At 44.2% G+C, this 21,054-nt stretch overlaps 1 long non-coding RNA gene across 1 annotated transcript; it reads right to left on the bottom strand.

The window, feature by feature from the left end:
* Window positions 1–293: 293 nt before the first annotated feature.
* Window positions 294–11,859, bottom strand: LOC133343490 (uncharacterized). The gene is made up of 2 exons (XR_009755253.1): window positions 11,810–11,859; window positions 294–448 (listed from the first exon to the last, which is right to left on the bottom strand). It is a non-coding gene; the product is annotated as an uncharacterized LOC133343490 (long non-coding RNA).
* Between the last annotated feature and the right edge of the window lie 9,195 nt (window positions 11,860–21,054).

Below are 21,054 nucleotides of genomic sequence, written 5' to 3'. Positions count from 1 at the left end.
ATTGTTTCAACACAGGTAACACTTTGGACCGGTTTCGACACACAGTGTCTCATCAGCCACTCAACCACAGGGAGAGAGACACGCAAACTCTACATGGATAGCAGCAGGCGTCAGGGTCGGGATTGAACCAACGGCCTCCTGCATACCAGGCGAGGTAGTTAACATCTCGCCACCGCGAGCAGATGATCACGGACATCAAGTGGCAGATAAACGATGCGAGGTCATTGTTCTAGGAACACTCGATCCAAAACATAATGCATTCACCATCATGATCACGAACGGACGGAACTTGCCTGGAGGTATCCAACCCAGAGGCGGGTTCTTTCAACATCCGTCATCATCGTTGTCATCACGATGCATGGACAGATAGTACGTAGGTGTCCACTGCACATTTCGTCATTTGTTTCCACTTTCCTCTTGGGGGCCGTCCATAAATGACGTCAAGCACCTAGGGGGGGGGGGGGGTCAGACATTTGTGACGATGTGTTACGAGGAGGGGGGGAGGGGTTTGAGAAATGTGACGTCACATCAAAATGTTGCAACTTTAAATGTTTTCTCCTACAACATCAGAGTGCAGCGCCACATTAAATACGCACTCCAATGACAATAGTTTAAAAGCGATTTGAAGCATGTTTGATATTTTTTTGGGGGGGAGCAGAGCTTTGTGGCATCATATTTGAGGGGGGGTCTGACTTTTTGTGACGCCGTGTGACGGGTGGGGGGGTGGGTCAAAAATCGTCCAAAATCGCGTGACGTCATTTATGGACGGCCCCTTGTGCCAATATGCTCAAGTAGTAGGCCACATCTTTATGGCACTAAGCTCTAATGACGTCGCCGTGAAGCCATTCTCTGTTGAGCCTTCCATATTTATATTTACGAACATTACACTTTACATTTTCCTGCCGTTGTCCATCCAACAAATGTTGTCCAAATAGTGCCAGCCTCCTCATCACTTTCCTACATCATCATCATGGCCATCAGGTTGGCCTCCTCTACGTGCAACCTTTTTTTGTTACTTCAACAGCCGTAGGAAAAACAAATGAAACGTTTTAGGTTAAACACGGCAAATGCCACGTTTGCCAACACTCAAGATGACACGTGACATGCTCTTATTCGCAACGAGGTCAATGCGAGCAAACAGGAGATAATTTGAGGTCACTGTCAAAATCGCTTTACCTGCTGCTTGTTCCGAGTTCGTAAATAATCCAATTACATTCAATTTCCTGCCGTGGTTCCGTTAAATAAGAGGCGTTAATAGCTTAAATGTCCAACACACAGCAATTTAAAATCTCCGTGCGCAGTTTGTGAAAGCCAACGGGCTTTCGGAACGCATCGAATCCCGCCACTGTGGAGGCAGCAGCGGGGGTTCGCGGATTGCACAAATGTTGTCAAAACTCCATTCCCGTGGCCGTCCAGGTTCCATACCCTGGCTCGCCTGGAGAAGGCAGTACAGCAAGTGGACTAATCTGTATGTATGTTGAACTTCTTTCTCACCGTACGTCGCCAACCGTGCGAATCGGAGGTGCAGTGGGAAGGACGACATACTAAACGCAATATGTATGTATATCGCCACCTGTTGCCATCTGTACGGGCATAGAGTGTTGCTCGCTCGTACGTGCATGTTTTGTCCGGGTGCTCCGGTTTCATCCCACTTGTGTAAACACTCATCATTAATTGGCTGAAAATATCAAAATAAAAACCCAGGACCCTGGCTTTGTTGGATAAATAAGTCACAAGTGCCAAACAGACACAGCACTTCTGAATTATCAACACAAACCTCACTTGTAAGTACCTGGGCTAAGATGATTATTTCTCTGGTTTAACCAAGTGGGATTTTTTTAATGAAAATGTTGCAAACCTGCTGGACATTTGACTCTCGTGACATTTTTCCAAGACACATTCGGCTTGCTCATGGGGTGAAGGAACACGGTTAACATTTATTTCATTTAATGTTTTATATATATAAAATACCACTTGCGTTAAAAATAGAAAAAATACAAATGTTGCCTTGCCCAAGAGAGAAACAAAAGACCCGGTATTCAATAATGCATGGGTGGGTGGGTGAGCCCATCGCAAAAATCGGTTAAATTTGTGTATAACTGTGCACATTTCAAAATGATGCTAATGTACATCTAAGAACATTAATTTCTATCGGGTACTGCCGTAACTTGAGCCAAGAACCTAGATATTAAGATATTAGATCGCACCGTGTGTATACTTGCAAAATGAGAGCTACGGTTAATATTGCGCGCACAGTGCACGCGGCGTGGGAATATTCTGCCACCTGTCAACTCCGAGGACCAACCCGATCAGAACGTTCCCAGTGTCACGCAGAGAGAACACTGCCAAGTCACAACGCTCTCTTGGACACCGCTGTATCATTGCAGTCATGTACCTCAGCGGAATTTTTATTTATTACCAAACTCGTTTCGCTTACATGGTCAGCGAACAGGCATTGTCGCAGCAGCTGCTGCCAGCAGCTTCTGTGCTCGAGTTTCTTTAGACCAGCGAGCTCGCCTCTGCCGTACACAAAGTCCGGCGCAATGGAATTCTCACTGGCAGGGGCACAGCAGCAAGCGGCGATTTGACAACGCTTACAATGCCTGTATTATTCTTGGTTGTTTCGATAAAGTCACATAGAAGGGAAATAATAAAATAATAAAAATATAAAAAAATAATTTGTTTTGATAAAAAAAGTTTTTTTTATTGTTTTATACTTTTATTTCCGTTCTACATGACTTTACCGAAAGAACCAAGAATATGAATCCCTGCAGTCACGAAAGCTTTAAATAAAAATGTAATGCCTTTATTATTATTTGTTTACATTAGTTTTTCATCGCAGATTGGCACAGTTTTGCTTGCTTTTCAAAAATGTCGCTTTGCTGAAAAAAACTAATCAATTGCCATATTTGTTCATGTGACATATTTATTTGATTGGCTCGTTCGGGTATTGGGGGGTTTTAGTGACACTAAATCAGCCACTGAGTTAATTGATGTGTATAGCCCTTGTAAACCCAGTGCTGGATATGGGCGCAACATATCTCGGCTGATATGAGAAGCGAGTAAAATCTAAATCGGCCCAGCCACCTTTCCTCCTCTTTACCAAATAGCAGTGACCAGCGTGGTGAAGTATGGTCAACCAGCCGGCCAGATTTGGAGAGGCCTTCAAGCAGCAGTGGATTGACAGAGGCTGTAAATTTTATACAACACTAGCGGAAGTACCCGGCGTTGCCCGGGTGAAAAATATATTTCTTAAAAACCTTACATATATATACACAGATAATAAGGTATTGTCAAAGCCCGGTGGGCCGTTTGTACATTTCTCCAACAAATATATAAGAGGCTTGCACAAGTCCAAAAAGTTGTAGAAAGTGTGGGGTAAATAGTTGATGTAAAAGGTTTCTGAAAATTGTGGACCCCCCCCCCTCAAAAAATATCTTTACCCCTCGTAGGTATATATACCTACACACCTTACATACAACAGAGGAAGCAGTATCTATTGACTCTGTAGTAGTATGTACTAACTGTACCGTAGTATCTACTGAGCCAGTAGTAGCTACTGACTGTGTAGTAGTATTTAGTGACTGTAGTAACTACTGACCATAGTAGTATTTACTGGGCCTACAGTAGTATCTACCGACTATATAGTAGTAACTACTAACTGTATAGCATCTGCTGATTCTATAGTAGTATCCACTGACTATAGTAGTAACTACTAATTCTATAGCAGTATCTACTCACTCTATAATAGTATCTACTGACTCTAGTAGCTACTCACCGTAGCAGTATGTACTGACTGTATAGTAGTATATACTGACTGTAGCAGTATTGACTGATTGTAGTGGTATATATTGACTGTTTTAGTATCTACTAACTCTACATAGCAGTATCTACCAACTCGTTAGCAGTAACTACTATCACTACAGCAGTGTATACCGACTGAGGTGGTACCTGCTATCACTACAGCAGTGCATAGTGACTGGTGGTACCTGCAATGATTACAGCAGTGCATAGTGACTGGTGGTACATGCTATGATGCATACTGTTGGTATCTATGATGACAGCAGTACATACTGAGTGTTGTGGTACCTGCTGTGATGACAGCAGTACATACCGAGTGTGGTAGTACATATATTACATACACAAATACAAAAAGTTTAATGTACGTAAAAAGTACTTGTGTATGAATTTAACGTGTTTAGGAGAATAAAAACTGTAATACTAAATAAGAAATGGAACTGTGAACCCAAATGATGGACCACAATAAGCCAGTGTGGTCTCCGTCTCTTCAATGTAGGAATAACAGGACTTGCATAAGCTCTCTCCTGAAGCCCTTTCGTTGCCAGCAGACCTGAACTTTTACATTTAGCTCTCCAAAAGTGCCATACGCAAGAAAACAAACAGAAACATGTATTTAATTGTAGTTAACATTTATTTAGTGCCTTTTTATACAGCTCTTGACTCAGGTGCAACCGCAACAAACAAAAACATGAACAAAGAACATCGTAAAGTGACGACGCGCGACAGAAACACCCAGGAAAAAACAGCTAAATCTTCCTGAAAAAACACCGTATATCAACGCTGTGCACAAAAATTCCAGTGGGATGAAAGTCTAACAATAACAACCATAAAACAATTTAGATTAAAGTTATCAGGCTAACTTTGTACTACTACATAACATGTACATGCCTTTGTCTTTTATCGAATCCAATGAGTTATAAGTATATGGTCAATGGTAGAAAAACATGTATTTATTTGTACTATAGTAAGGCACTACAAAAACAGACTATATAACTTGTAATAGAAAAAAGGGGGAAATGGGGAGAAGGAAAGTAGGGCAGGTAAGATCCGAGGCGAAAGAACAACAGCGCACGGGCGGTGCCGCAAACAACCGCTGACTGCAAGATCGCCGACAGGTAAAACTGCCACTTTTTGCTGACCAACACCCCCCTATCAAAGAGCGTCTTTGTAAACAATATTTCTGGTCCTGCCTGCTGGTGCAAAGTAATGTAAAGAATTTTCATTGCCTACACGAGAGCATCCAACATAAAGTTGGCCATGAGAAAAGCACTGATTTGCCAAATTCAGTCCCACCACTTTTAAAGATTGTCCTTGCACCTTGTTAATGGACATGGAAAAGCTAAGCTGGATGGGGAATTGAAGCCTCTTAAATTCAAAGACTGTGTCATTTGGGATTATAGGTATGCGAGGGATAAAGATGTCCTCGCCTTTAGAATGGCCTGTAATGATTGTAGCTTTGATAACATTTGAATGTAAATCTTTCACAATTAACCTTGTGCCATTGCACAGTTTAGGTGGGTCCAAGTTTCTCAATAGCAAGACAGGTGCCCCAATTTTTAGTCGCAAATTGTGTGGTGGAACACCCGGGAGCTGCAGAGAATTCAAGAATTCCACTGGATAGTTAACAATTTGATCATGGTCCAACACTGTGTCAATAGATTTGTAGGACTTGCTCTCTCCAGATAATTTCTGCAACAACATAGAATTTATTCTGTGAAAAGCATCATTTTTTGGAGCCAAAATGGCCCTCTCCCCTAGCAAGACAACATCTTGAAAGTGTTGTTGCATGTTTGGGTAAACTTTTTCCTCCAGTTCCTCTTCTGAAGTGGAAAGGATGCCTTTAGGCATAGTGATAAGTCCATCTGTGCCGTCAGCAAGAATTCTGCCATTTCCAATATCAAGAAGAGCTTCAGCAAAGTTTCCTGCCTCTTGGTCTCCATGGAGATATACACGAATGTTTGTAGTTAGTCTGAGTTTCAATACGTGGCTCCAGAGGAATGAAGACTTGATGCAGGCATTTAACTCATCAGCTTTGGTTCCTCGAAGTACCACAGGTAAGGTTTGTCGGAAGTCACCAGCCATGAGAAAAGTTACACCACCCATAATCCTGGAATTGTTGCGGAGGTCCTGCAAAGTTGTGTTGACAGCCTCAAATGCTCCCTTGTGGGGCATGGTGCATTCATCCCACACTATTAATTCACAATTAACCAGGACTTGTGCAAGGGCAGTCCCCTTTGAAATATTGCAAACAGGGATAGATCTAATGGAAGCTTGAATGTGGAATGGGCAGTTCTTCCTCCAGTAAGCAGAGTTGCCGCAATCCCTGATGATGCCACAGCCAGGGCAATTTTCTCCTTTCGGCAAACCTTAGCCAGGAGCAGGTTGAGGACAAATGTCTTCCCAGTACCGCCAGGTGCAACAAGGAAAAAAATGCCTCCGTTTTTAGACTCAATGTCTTCCAAGATGTTTGTGTAGGCTTCTCTTTGTGCACCCATCAGCTTTGGTTCATTTTCCTCAATACATTTAAGAAGCTCTAAACCATCATAGGATGTTTCACGTAGGACCTCTTGTGCAAGGCCATGCATGTTTTCCCTGGAAGGTGTGGGTAGTCCGATAGTCCGGAGGTCTTTCCCAGCAATGGATTGAAGTTTATTCTCCAGGAGGATGAGGGTCTGGTTAAAGATGTCATTATTAAAGTGCACATCGATGTTTGAATTTTCTTGTTGAGCTTTGTGGAGGATGTCCTCACTCATGACCTCTTTGTATTTTTCCCAAAGTCCCGTGGGGTTTGAAGGGCTGCAAACTTGAATAACAATGCAAAAGAGCATTCTGAGTTGAGAAGAGGACTAACAGAAGCCTCTGTCGTAGCTTTGTCAAGATACTGGTCATCCTCAAGTATTCCACGAAGACTGCAAGCTTCCCTGTATGTTTCGCACACAACCCCTTGCACAGTTTTTAGGTCTTGGAAAGATTTGGGCCCTTTGACAACATGGAGAAGCATTCTCAGAAAGTTGCGCTCCTGAGAGTTGGGATGAACCGTGTAGACTCTTCCCAAAGCATCAGATGCGCCGTCACCAGCACACCGCTTTGATTTTTTTTGCGCAATCCACGTATAGTAGGAGGGAACCTCATGGTAGAGCAGGTTAGCAGCAAATGGGTCACTTTGGCACAAACCAAAAAACGCCATGAGGGTTGTATCGCGTGGAGCCAGGGCTTGTTGTTGGGCATTTCTTTCGCTGAAGTAGATGCGTTGACCATTTTCTAGGTGGACTGCCAATTGGACGACTGTGGGGTAACGTTCATGGATGGGGAAGCCTAAAATTCTCTAAATGGCCTCATTGCTGCTGATGTATCTTCCTTTGACAAAAAGTTCAAGTTCATCCACACTTTGGCCCTCTTTTTGTAAGGCAAACACGGCCATGTCAGAGCCTTTGTTGATGTATTTGCAAACATATTTGATGGCTTTCACAGAATTGCAGAATTCGACGTTAATGTGCGCCTCGAAGATCTTGCACAGAAGAGGGCAGTACGGAACGATCCACTGGTTGTCAATCTTCATTTCAGAGTTTGTGCCAGGTCTGAGCGTAGTTTGAAATCCGTCGTCAGTATTTCTGCGACGATATAGAGGATAGCCATCATGGCCTGCCTGAGTGTCTTTTAGGAAGTGTCTGGGATACTTTTGGTACACTTGCAGTCTTGCATACATAACGAATTAGGATTGAACTCTCCACATGGGCCATGGACCATTTGCTTGCAGACGACATCAAAGAGGGCAGGGTCTTGATCGGGGTCTGGTAGCTCGGCACTGATAAAAGTGTCTATGTCACTTGCATGTATTTTTTCCCTCATCCAGAGCAATATGTGAGCATGAGGAAGACCACGTTTTTGACACTCAATAGTGTGCAAGTTACATCTTGTCTTCCCAAAGACGCCGCCTTCCTTTCTCGTGAAAAGCCTCACGAGTGCATCAACTTTGAGTTTAAAAACCCTTGCTATGTCATGTCTATCGGTTGGTTTTTGTTTTTGATAAAGCTCAACCTGTATCTCTTTCCATTTAGGATTGCAAGTGAAGGTGATGAAGAGATCGGGCCTGCCATATTGCCTGATGTAGGTCATGGCATCTTGAGTCCTCTCGTGCATGTATCTTGGTCCACCTGTGAAGGATGAAGGCAAAATAACTAATCTCCCCACATTCTGAGCGTTTGCATCTCCGTCAGCATTGATAGCATCCCTGAGATGAGCATACTGTTCAAAATGCAGGCGTGTTTGATTGAGTCGAATGTAAAGGCGCTCACTCTCATTTTTGGCATACTCATCGACAGCATACTGGTGAAAGAGGTTGGAGCACCTGAGTATGTGGTTTCCTCCTTCTCTGTGCATTATCATGAAGGAATAGAAGTCTTTAGAGGAAACAGTTTTGTGAGGATGACTTAGTCCTGTAGCTTTGATATTTTGAGGTATCTGGATGTGGTAGCCATCTTGTCCTTGCCACAGAATAATGGGGTATTGTAGGGCATCATATGCTCTGTTTGTCTCCGCAATTTTCTTGATGGTGTTGTCTTGGTAGCGAAGCACAATGTCTCTATTACCATGTTCCTCACCCACCATAATAACAGCAACCTCACAAGTTGGGGCATTGAACCTCCGTGCATGTTCCCCAATTGGCACCTTAGATGCACTGATGACAACCTGATAATCATGCGAGGTGACTTGTTGTGCTGCATGTTTGAAACTTGAAATCAATAAATTGTGTTGGCTGAGCATCCCTTGGAGTGAGAGGACAATTTTTAGTCTTGCACCAGGAATTTTGCTGCAAAAACTTTAATTGTTTGCCAGTCAGTGGCTGAATGGATCCGATTCGATGATAAGACTTGTCCCTGAACCTTGAATGTGGGCATAAAGCCTTTCTCCACTATCTCCTTAGTCGCACCAAAAGAAGTCATTTGAAAGCAGGAATTGTACTTCCTGATGTTGGTGAGAAAGTGTTTAGACTCAGTGGTTTGTCCCAAGACTAAGGATTTAAGTGGCTCAGGGGGCGTCTGCACAAGGCAGAGTTTTACTTTGCCATCACTGCAGCACATTCCCTTGCTTTCTGCTTTCCATTTTTTTGCACCACAATCTACACAAGTAATCGACATACAGCCTAATATGGCCATCAATTGATAACCAATATCTGGTTGGTAGATAAAAGCTGCTCTGTTCCATTCCGGGTTATTTGCTCTTGTTCTAGATGCAGCAGCATGACGGACTTGCGTTATGCGCGCCACCTGGTGATGTTGTGTTTCGTCAGCCCGTGCTGCCGCAGTGGCTGTGCGGTCCGTTGTTTGGCGAGATGCACGATGTTCATCGTTTTCGTCAGCCCGTGCTGACGCAGTGACTGTGCGGTCCGTTGTTTGGCGAGATGCACGATGTTCATCGTTTTCTTCAACCCGTGCTGCCGCAGTGGCTGTGCGGTCCGTTGTTTGGCGAGATGCACGATGTTCATCGTTTTCTTCATCCCGTGCTGCCGCAGTGGCTGTGCGGTCCGTTGTTTGGTGAGATGCACGATGTTCATCGTTTTCTTCAACCCGTGCTGCCGCAGTGACTGTGCGGTCCGTTGTTTGGCGAGATGCACGATGTTCATCGTTTTCTTCAACCCATGCTGCCGCAGTGTCTGTGCGGTCCGTTGTTTGGCGAGATGCACGATGTTCATCGTTTTCTTCAACCCGTGCTGCCGCAGTGTCTGTGCGGTCCGTTGTTTGGCGAGATGCACGATGTTCATCGTTTTCTTCAACCCGTGCTGCTGCAGTGGCTGTGCGGTCCCTTGTTTGGCGAGATGCACGATATTCAGGAATTTCGGCAACCCGTGCTGCTGCAGTAGATGTGCGGTTTCTGGCTTGCCGAGATCCACGTTTTTCAGGATTTTCTTTAGTCCGTGCTGCTGCAGTGCATGTGCGGTTTCTGGCTTGTCGAGATGTACCCTGTTCAGGATTAGACTTCAGCTTGGGTTGCTGCAGTGGCTGTGCAGTCGTTTGTTTTAGTGCACGCTGCTCTTCAGTTTCCTCAGCCTGTGCTACTGAGACACCTTCGTTGCTTGTTTGAGAAAGTTGCTGCTCCTGTGTTGTTTTGCGTGGTACAGCGTCCACTCTCTTCGGATGTTTATTTTTCTTGGAGAGGCTTGATTTTTTTCTTTTTGGCATTTTTGCCGCGAAGAAAAACCTCACTCCCGTCACCACTCAGCAAGATTGTTAGCGTAATCGGCCTGGCTTATCTCTCTCCTCCTGTAATCTTTATTTCCAAGTTTTCTTCAGAGGAGCATTCATGTATCTGTAATTATGAGATGCACACCAACGAAATTTTATAAAGCATAAAAATGTGACTCGTATAATTTTACCAACATAACAATACAATAACCTCAGTACTATATCTAAAAGAATATTATGAACTTATCAAACTATAAGTTGATAATAAATGAAGTAGAATCATGAGGGTTTTTCCGGCAGGTTGTTTTTCAACTTTGCCAAGTAATAATTTCAAAACGAAATAAATAATGAAAAGGGGAAAAAGTATCATACCTGAAAATATGAGCAGATGCGCAGCAATCAAAGCCGGAGCGAAAAATAAATATTTATTTATTTATAATTTATTTAAAAAATGAAAAAAGTCTAAAATGATAACATTTTGTATCGTTAATAAACACTGTGCAAAAGAAAAGTGATGCTTTTTTTAGTCCCTGGGTAGTCAGTGTTACACACACACTTGGAATTACACACCTAAAAAAATGCTTAAAACAAACTGAATGTATTGTCCTTATGTTTATATTTACGTGATATTACCGAAAGAAGCTAATAATAAATGAAAGGCACCCATTGTAAATAATAAAATAAGTTCGATAATACATTTTCCGCCATTTTGATTTTTACATTACCGCCAGCGAAAGTGTGAAATAAAAAGTTACTCATTAATAAACGTAAGTTACCTGTAACTATGTCCAAATGCACACAAATTAACCCGAATCAACAAATCTCACTGACCAACCCCCGCAAGGAGGAGGGAAGTGTGAATAAGCAGGAGCGAAAAAGAAAGAGATTTATTTAATCTTTATTTTTAAAAAATTTAAATTCGAAAAAGATCAAATTTTGATTTGTTAATAAACACTGTGCAAAGGAAAAGTGATGATTTTTTTTATTCCCTGGGTAGTCAGTGTTACACACACACTTGGACTTAGACACCTAAAAAAAAATGCTTACAACTGAATGTATTATCGTTGTTTCTATTTAGGTGACATGACCGAAAGAGGCAAATAATAAATGAAAGGCACCCGGTTTAAATAATAAATTAAGTACGATAATACATTTTCCGCCATTTTTATTTTTTAATTTGCCGCGAGCGAAAGTGTTATAATTTTTTTGTCATATTAATAAACTTATGGTACCTGCAACTATGTCCAAATGCACACAAATTAACCCGAATAAACAAATCTCCCTGACCAAGCACCGCAAGGAGGAGAGAAGTGTGAATAAGCTGGAGCGGAAAAGAGATTTATTTATTCTTTATATTAAAAAAAATTAAAAGTCGAAAAAGATAAAATTTTGATTCGTTAATAAACACTGTGCAACAGAAAATTGATGATTGTTTGAGTCCCTGGGTAGTCAGTGTTACTTTTTACATGCTTATGCCTCAAAAGTACCAAAAAGGTTATAATTCCCCTCAAACTTAGCTTTTGTGACAAGGACAGTGATATTTAGAAATATAGCTATTTTCAATGATAAAACGCGGTGTGCATTTGTGTCAATCCTTCACGTAAAGTCCTGGTCACAAAAGCAAAGTTTGTGGGGAATTATAGCCTTTTTTAACTTTTGAGGGTAACATTTATTACCCAGGGGAAAAAATCGTGTTACATCGTGTACGATCATCAAACATTGCTGAACCTCTATCATCTTCTTACCTAATAATTCAGAGTAAGAAAAAGTAGTAAACAGTAATATCTATCTATGTTTTAACGGAGCTGTTAATAAGCGCGACTCACCTCGTAAGCTTGCCCACGGAATGAAAATCCCCCTCCACCGACGGCGCGTGTGTGCGTTGCCAGGGGCAACCCCAGGTCAACGTTTCGCGCATGCGCAAATGTCGCGCGCGGAGCGGCACGGGGAAATTAATAAATAATGTTGAATATCATTAAATCGATAATTAAACCATTGGAAAGGTGACGGATGAAAAAACGGACATGCACAAGTCAGATCTGAAACACGGCAGAACTGATTCTTCGGCCGTTGCCGATCATTGCTACAACTCGGTGGGCTCTCATGAAATTGTCTTTTCCGAGACCAAGGTTCTCTATAAACCTCCTGGCTACCATCAAAGGTTTGTACACGAAGCCATACAAATATACAAACACAGACATAATTTCAACCGTGATGATGGTTACAAACTGAGTAATCATTGGAAAGATGTGATTAACCATGCAAAAAAGATTTAACTACACTTATTTGGCCAATCTTATTTGACAGACAACTATTACACGTTATTGATAGACAGCCATGCTTGTTTTACCATGGTTAGTTGTTTCTTTTTTCACACTATTGTTATGTAGGCCAGGCTTAATCACAAACCGTACCTCTCCATAACAAAGGGTCACCCTCTTAAGCCTCACCTTACCATATGAATAAAAAGTGTGCCGTACTTGGCCCTTCCCCCCTCTCCAACCATTATATTTACGGAGTGGTAGCTCTTGCAATCTCTCATTTACTTGATACAGCTGTCGTGGCTGTGACGGTTCCACCTGAAGACTGAAGCTTGTGTTGCCTCCGAAACGTCGTGATTTTTATTTTAATTTACTTTTATTAATTTTAATGTTTTACCTACGTGACTTTACCGAAAAAACCTAAGAATACGGACATGCCTATATCCACCGCGGGGCAAGGGACGTGCCTCCCGGCAAAAAAAATTTCGGCCTAAACCCCACGGTCCGAGCGCCAAATCCCTCGCAAGCGAGAATACACAGACGGACAGACAGACAAAAAATTACTCACTTTACTTAATAACCAGGCTACAGTCTACATTATAGACTGCCAGTACGCTCACCCAGCTTAATAACCAGGCTACAGTCTACATTATAGACTGCCAGTACGCTCACCCAGCTTAATAACCAGGCTACAGTCTACATTATAGACTGCCAGTACACTCACTCAGCTTAATAACCAGGCTACAGTCTGCATTATAGACTGCCAGTACACTCACCCAGCTTAATAACCAGGCTACAGTCCACATTATAGACTGCCAGTACACTTCTAGATTTGAAGCTTTCGTGACTGCAAGGATTCATACTCTTAGTTTTTTCAGTAAAGTCAAGTAGGTAAAAAAATAAATTAAAATTAATAAACACCCCTCACTTGATACAGCAAATCTGGCTGTGACAGTCCCATCTGATGACGGAGACTTGTGTTGCCTCCGAAACGTCGTGATTTTTATTATTTTATTTTTATTAATTGTAATTTCATTATTTACCTACGTGACTTTGCCAGTACACTCACCCAGCGTAATAGCTATTTGTGCAGTCTACATTTAAAGAATCGAATCTTGGCGTGCTTGGGTTTCATTTTAATTAATGAGTTTTCTTTTCATTTGTATATGTTATGCTTTCAAGTTTTCAACGCTGTTAGTAGCAGTTTATATTAACCAACTTATATTAAACGAGAAGAGGGCGATTCTAAATGAATCTACAACCTTCGATTCCTTTGCGCGATTCAGAGAATCGATTTTTGGCAGCGGTCGGGTTTAAAATTTTAATTACACAGTTGTATTTTCATTGGTATGTTATGTTTTAAAGTTTTCAGAAGATTTTAAATGTATTTTCCCCCCGGGCAACACTGGGTATATCGAGTTTATAGCACAAAGTCTTCGCCTGACAAGTGTGGGGTGTCGAGGCCTAGTACCGTGCAGAGCCTCCGGCCTCGCCTAGATTGCCCAGCCGGGCGAGGCTGGGTGCTGGGCCGCTACCCCCCCCTCCCCTGCGCTAGAATAATACTGTCTAATCGCTATAATTTTATTATCTACCGACCCTATAATAGTAATTGCACACATTGGGGTGGGAGGGGAATGAAGAGGACGTGAAACTTTGATGAATTTACCTCAGCGTCGTGTGTTAATGCATGTGCATATTTTTAACGGGAATGAAAAATGGCGTCCGCCCTGCAGCGACGGCGTGGTGCCCATTGCCAGGGGCAACCGCCCGTTGCCAGAGACAACCTCCCGTTGCAAGGGGCAACCGCCCGTTGCAAGGGGCAACCGCCCGTTGCCAGGGGCAACCGCGCGTTGCCAGGGGCAACCGCCCGTTGCCAGGGGCAACCGCCTGCCGGCATCTCGCGCATGCGCATCGGCGTGCTTCGTCACATGCCGGTCGGCAATAGTAAATAAATAGGAAATCGCACTAAATCGATAATCGAACCGATTTTAAGTTTAGGAACGAAAAATCGGAAATGCCTATTGCCACCGCGGGGCCGGGGGGGTGCCCACCGGCAAAATTTAATCTCGGCGAACCCCACGGTCCGAGAGCCAAATCCCCCGCAAACGAGCGTACGCACGCAGACAGACAGACAAAAAATGAATTATATAGGTTAGAAGGTAAAGTTCGACAATCATGGCGGGCAGGCTGCTGCTATTGATTATACATTCAACAACAATAACAACAACGCACATCGGGACAGATGGAATCGCACATTCATAAGACAGAGCGGCCAATATTGCCGGAATATTTTCCATTACAATCACAGGCACAGACGCTTCATTCATATGAACCCATCATATGTACACACACACACACACACAACTCGCGTAAATACGGAGGAGCGGATATATATGTGAAAAAGGCCCACACGCGCAGACCTGGATCACGCTAATCAGGCGGTAAACGGATTAGCTGAACACGAAAATTAACGAAATGAATGTCTCAACACGTTGATTGGCCACGTGTTGTTTATAGCAACTGCGTTGACTCCCCCACCCGCCCTCCCCAATGCCGGATTAAGCTAAGTGCGGGGCCTGTAGCATGATGTTATAAAGGGGCCCTAAATAAAAAAAAACACATAACTATTAAAACACAAATGTTTTATAGTCTTGGTTCTTTCGGTAAGGTCACGTAGAAGGGAAATAATAAAATAATAAAAACATGAAACAATACAATTCTCACGATGTTTCAACTGCAACACAAGCAATTATCATCACTTTTTTCAAATTTTCTTGCTGTAGATTTCACACCTGATGATTTCTTGTGTTGCAGTCGAAACGTCGTGATAATTAAAAATATATATATTTTATTATTATTTTATTATTTCCCTTCTACGTGACTTTACCGAAAGAACCAAGAAAATGAATCCCTGCAGTCACGAAAGCTTTAAAACAAATGTTTTACTTGCACAGTAATGCAATTGTATTTTTTAATTTGATATACAGCCAGATAGTACGACAAATCGCTAACCGTAAACACCCAGTCATTCATAAAAGTTGAAGGCGGTATAGTACTATAGTAATAGAGCAAGTGCAGAATCACTGAACCTGAATTGATAGCTTGAAAGCATTTAGCGCGGGGCCCTTGTGAGTAGGGGGTCCGTAGCTCCTACATGTGTAGCTCCTACATGTGTAGTAGCTCATACACATGCAGCTCCTACATGTGTAGCAGCTACTACACGTGTAGTAGCTACACGTGCAGCTACTACACATGCAGCTCCTAGATGTGTAGTATCTACTACTACACATGCAGCTCCTACATTTGTAGTAGCTACTACATGTGTAGTAGCTCCTACCAGGGGCGGTTTCTTCATTAGGGCGATTGGGCGACGCACCACCAATGTCATTCAACCACAGAGTCACGCTAGCCGTCACTGTCAGCCTCTGGATATAGTCCAATCAGCGTCATGTCACGTTCTGTGGAGTACCGCCTCTTTTGGGGCGATTTCACTCTGGCTGAGAATCGCCCCGAGTGGCCCCATAGACTTACATTCAAAGATGTTTTTTTTCGAACGGGGGCGCTCCAATGCATTCTCTATGGCTTCCGGGAGGGCATGCACTAACGTGCTTACGTCATCATACGTGCTAACGTCATCATACGTAAGCACGTTTCAGCCAACAATATAATTTATCGCTACCTAGTGGAATCTTTAATAAAATAAACTTGAGTGGTTTGTTTTAATAGTGAGTATATAAACAAACAAGATGTATTGTAAGAGTCACTTTATTTTTCATTAATATTAAAGAAGTGAAGTTGCCTTTACATGCTTAAGCTGTTAATTTATTCATTGCATGGGTGGACCTTATCCTTATCAATCATCCAGACATTTGCCCCCCCCTGAGAGATTTTGCAGGAGCCGCCACTGGCTCCTACATGTGTAGTTCCTACATGTGTTGCTTCTTGTGCTACGAGGATCATCCGGCACTGGCCCTCCCCCCAGGAGGCTTCGCTCATTTCGCGGATCGCGTGGGCCTGGAACGGTCTCTCGGACTCGCTCGCGTCAATTAGAAATCTCCGCATTTCCTCCGTCTCGTGCCAATTGGGGCGTGACTCGCAATCACGGCCGGAGCTTAAGAGGCCAAATTGTCGCCGTCTGTCAGCCGGACGGCAAAAGGAGCAAGGCGCTCGTTGGGCGGACACGGAGGAGCAGCAGCAACAACAACAACAGCAACAACAACAACCACCACCGACGTCTCGCAATCGACTCGATGCAATTGCAGCGTGAGGGAGGGAGAGTAATGACCGCACGTGTGATTTGACCGGTAACGAACTCGCTTTGGATAATTCTGCACCGCAGATGATGGCCCCCCCTTCCCCCCAGCACGCGGTTAAGAGGTTACATTTGCACAATCATCGGCGGGCGGGCGTCGCTGGCGATTTCGAACGGGGTCGTGACCTCGGAAACATTAAGAGAACCCGCGTTCACCCCAGGGAGAGAGATGAGAGAGACACGCACGCACACGCGCGCACGCACATGCACACTTCGTAGGCGTTGGGCGACGAGAAAACGATGGCTGCTGATGCCGCTGTGTTTGTAAAGTCCGCTGAGTGGCGGCGTTTATCTCGGCGCAGCAATCAGAGTGAGCGGCGAGCGTTTTTTTTTTACTTTTTGTGTTTGTTTGTGTGCGCGCGCGCGCTCAAGAGCTTTCCGCTAAATTGCCGCCGTTAAAATTCAACATTTTCATCACTCCGCCTGTCTTTCTCACGCGTGTCCACGTGTTGGGAGGTCGCGTTCGCCGCACGGACGGGGGAGAGTAGGGGAGGGTGTTGGAGGGAGGATAAGTAAGGGGGGGGGACATCTAAAACCTCCTGATCCCACTTGAAGGGGCACTTTGTGGGATACGTCACGCGCTGTGAGCGCGGGTCATAGCGATCATCGTCGCCGTCAGCAATAGCATCAGAAGCAGCAACATCATCAACAGCAGTAGTATCAGTAGGATAAGCTGCAGAATCATGATTATTGTTATCATCAGCAGCATAATCGTATCATCAGCAGCAGCAGTACCGGCGTCATCAGCTACACGCATTTCATCATCATCATTATCAGAAAAAAATATGATTATCATCAGCAGTATCATCAGCAGCATCTTCATCCACATCAGCAGCAGCAGCATCAGCGGTAGCATCATGGGCCGTGGTCTCTTGCTGCTGGATGAAGACCTCCCCGTACCAACGGCACCCCGTTCTCGCTCCTGGGATGCCACAATTCATCTCGATCCTGCAGATCTCATTGGTCCATCCCCGCGCATCCTCTGCCGGACTTTAGCTGCCCTCCGTCACCATTCTCGGCCATCGTCCGTCGTCGAATCGAGCCATGACGCGTCCTGCCCAACCCCGCTTATTTTTATGACACGCTTTTATTTAACTCATTTCGTCTGTTGTAGCCTCAAATTAAGAAATCTTGTAACTCAATTTTTACACACTTCCCAATATGCTATCGACTGCAAACTTCGTATGGGTATGTCATACTGATGACAACACGATATTTTATCATAAAAAAAAATCCAAAACATTTTTTTACTTTTTACACGCTTTTATTGAACTTACTGTATGTTTTGTAGTTTCCAAAAATCTTGTAATTCAATTTCAACCGTATTCCCAATGTTGTATCGACTGCAAACTTGGTATAGGTGTGTCATACTGATGACAACACTATATTCTATCATTGAAAATTGAAAATATATATGTTTAAACAATCTTTTTTACGGCTCTAATTGTCGACGCTCAACTCACGTTGCCTATCAATCACCACGGGGTCCCTGACGTCACGGCAAGCCTCGGGGAGCCACGCCGAGGGGCGGGGGATGTGGAAGGAGGGGAGGGGCGATGGGGGAAGGGGGCAGGGGGAGGGGCAGCTCGGACAGTACATTTCATTAAAGCGTGTTTAAAAAAAGTATTTAAAAATATTTTATTTAGTTTTTGTTGTAACAGGCAATATGAGCTCCCGTGTGCATGTTCTCTGATGCGTGTGGTTCCTCTCTCTCTCGCGGTGTTTTCAGATGCGCTTCTGTGGCCGTCTGAAACGCTCTTCCGATATTCGGACGCCATTGGAGCTATGCACTTTTAAATCTAGAATGAACACTAATTTTGCTTTGAAGCTTTCGTGACTGCAGGAATCCATACTCTTTGGTTCTTTCGGTAAAGCAGTTCTAAAGAAATTAGTGTTACTCTTTGGTTCTTTCGGTAAAGTCACGTAGGTATACAATAATTTTTATATTATTTTATAATAATTTTTATATTATTTTATAATAATTTTTATATTATTTTATACCTACGTGACTTTACCGAAAGAACCAAAGAGTAACACCAATTTCTTTAGAACTGCTTTTAGCGTTTAGTTTGTCCTTCCCCCGCACCTCCGATTAGCACGGTTGGCTGCGTACGGTGCGACTAAAGTTCAACATACATGCATGCATGCACTCGCTGCGTATTTGCATACAGACTGTTTCATTGTACGCATCAACATTCATGATTCTGTGCCATATGTCATATAATGTTAGAATAAAACTCGTCGTATTAATCACAATGGTATGTGCTTTCCTTTATCCGATTAGCACAGCTGACAACGTACACACACATATCGATACATACTCATATACTTATGTAAATTAATTTTGCCAGTGAAAAGGGAGTTCTGTTTTCAGTGTGGTCGAAAGTAACTTCCACCCCCTTTGTAAATCCACTGTTAGATTAAAGCCTTCCCCACACCGGGATGATCCTAGGAATTGTCTGACCATACTTCACCACGCTGGTCACTGTGCGGATGAGCGATGGGCAGGAGGCATGCCCGGTACAGATGTAATAAATGACTTCGCCACACACTGCTTGGTCTCCGTCACTCTTTATTCTCGTTGACGCTCGCACTCCGCTGGTCCCGACAGCGGACCAGCTGCTCCTCCGCGCGCGCCCCGCACGCGCTCTCTTGTCAGTCCTTTCGCTCCCTCCGCTCCGCACACCGCTGGCCGACGGTGTGCCGAAGCTCCTCCAGCCACGTGGCTGATGGCGCGGATCCCCTCCGGCCACCCAACGTGGTCCAGCTTCGTGACTCTACCAACTGACCCGTAGCCCTTCCGGGCTCCCCCCTATATCCCCTTATCCACGTGATCTTGTCTCCTCCCTCTCACCACGCCCTTCACCGATCCTTCCAAATCCCGACCTCCGCATAGCGCCTTGCTGGCTCCGCCTTTAGGTTCCGCCCCCACTCACCTCGCTTCCGATTGTACCCGAGGTGAGCTACGGACCTTCACATATGCCCCCATACTGGGCTCCGCCCCCCAATACTCTGGGCCGTATGATTGGCCCAGAGCCCAGCAGCAAACCCCGCTTACGCTCGCATTACACAGATATCGCTCGCCACTTACATTAGCCGTGTCAGGGGATCGAACTTAGGCAGCCTTGTTCAGAGCGTAATGCACTCCCCGCTGCGTAACGAAATCTAGCAACAACTTATAATACAGTCTCCCTTATCAGGTTGTAATCTATCTTACCCTGGGGATATCTTGCAAATTGATTGAATAGGCGACGTTTTGGGTAATGGGCCTTCATCAGATCACTCTACCTCACTGCCCACAACGTCGCCTATTCTTTTAATTTTATTTTAAGGTCACGATTTTATTGACGAAGTAGTTGAGTTTATTTAGTGGGGTTTCCTTTGTGCTTGTGCACTACCGCCAATACAGTACCACCAAATATGTTGCAAATGAATGCTTCCCTTTCCCACTCGGTGGGCGGCTCGGCATTGGTACCCAACGAAGGAATAACCCTCACACACAGTCACCAGAATCACCTCGAAACTGGAATCCCGTGGGCCTGGAATGTCGGTCCCACGTGACCTTTCACGTCCACTCAGTGGGTCGTGATTCTCACGGATTTTCGACTGACAAAGAAATCCCTTTGTCTTGGTTGGAGATCCGGGCAACTCGGGTTGCACCACAGAGACAAAGAGCCACCCCGCGTAGCTTTAACAAAACTTTTGGAGCAAGTGCTGTGAGCGAACATCTATGAAGGCCTGCGCGGTACACGAGAGTGGAGGTAGCACAACGCCTGGGCCCCTTTGTCTCCCTCGTGAGGTTGTTTACACATCACACCAGGTACTCATTTGTGGCGGAGTCCACCTAGGGGAGGCCCAGGAATGGTTCAGATAATCGTCATCGGTGTTGGTGGCCGTGAGCGGGAATCATACTCAGGTTCCCCGGTTGGTAGTGCGGCGCGCTAACCGCTGCACCACCGCTCATACACACTCACGCACGAGCCACAACCACGGCCACATATACTCTGTGAGCACAATTATTTATTGTATACTGCTGTAAGTTATCACAGCAAATGTCAAAACCATGCATGTACATATGACTGATTACATGCTCATAGTTGATCACGAACACAATCGAAACAATATCATCCAACAGCGACAGCGTTTACAGACTCAACCATCAATAAATCAACAACCAACCACTTGAGTTAATCTCCCCCCCCCCCCCCCCTTAACTTAGCATGCGTTAAGTATCAATGGAAGGAAAATGTTCACTTACGTATTTAATGCAAGCCACTCACTCCATCTCCGGCTCCCATTGTCTCTACTTGGCCATAGTCAGAAAGAAAGCCAATCCACCGGTCTGGACTCTCTCTCTATGTGCTGTGAAGAAGAGCCATTACCCGAAAGGTAGATTATTACGTTTTGTTTTGCTATTGTCATGGGTACTACTCGAGTGATTTACCCCACAGGCAATTCGACATGTTGCCAATCTGAGCTACGATTCGGAATTTATATT

This window comes from Lethenteron reissneri, chromosome 17 (genome assembly GCF_015708825.2).
Source record: "Lethenteron reissneri isolate LAM-NWPU_2019-01 chromosome 17, ASM1570882v1, whole genome shotgun sequence".
Lineage (NCBI taxonomy): Eukaryota > Metazoa > Chordata > Hyperoartia > Petromyzontiformes > Petromyzontidae > Lethenteron > Lethenteron reissneri.
The sequence above is the reverse complement of the archived record's forward strand: the minus strand, read 5'-3'. Positions and strand labels throughout refer to the sequence as shown.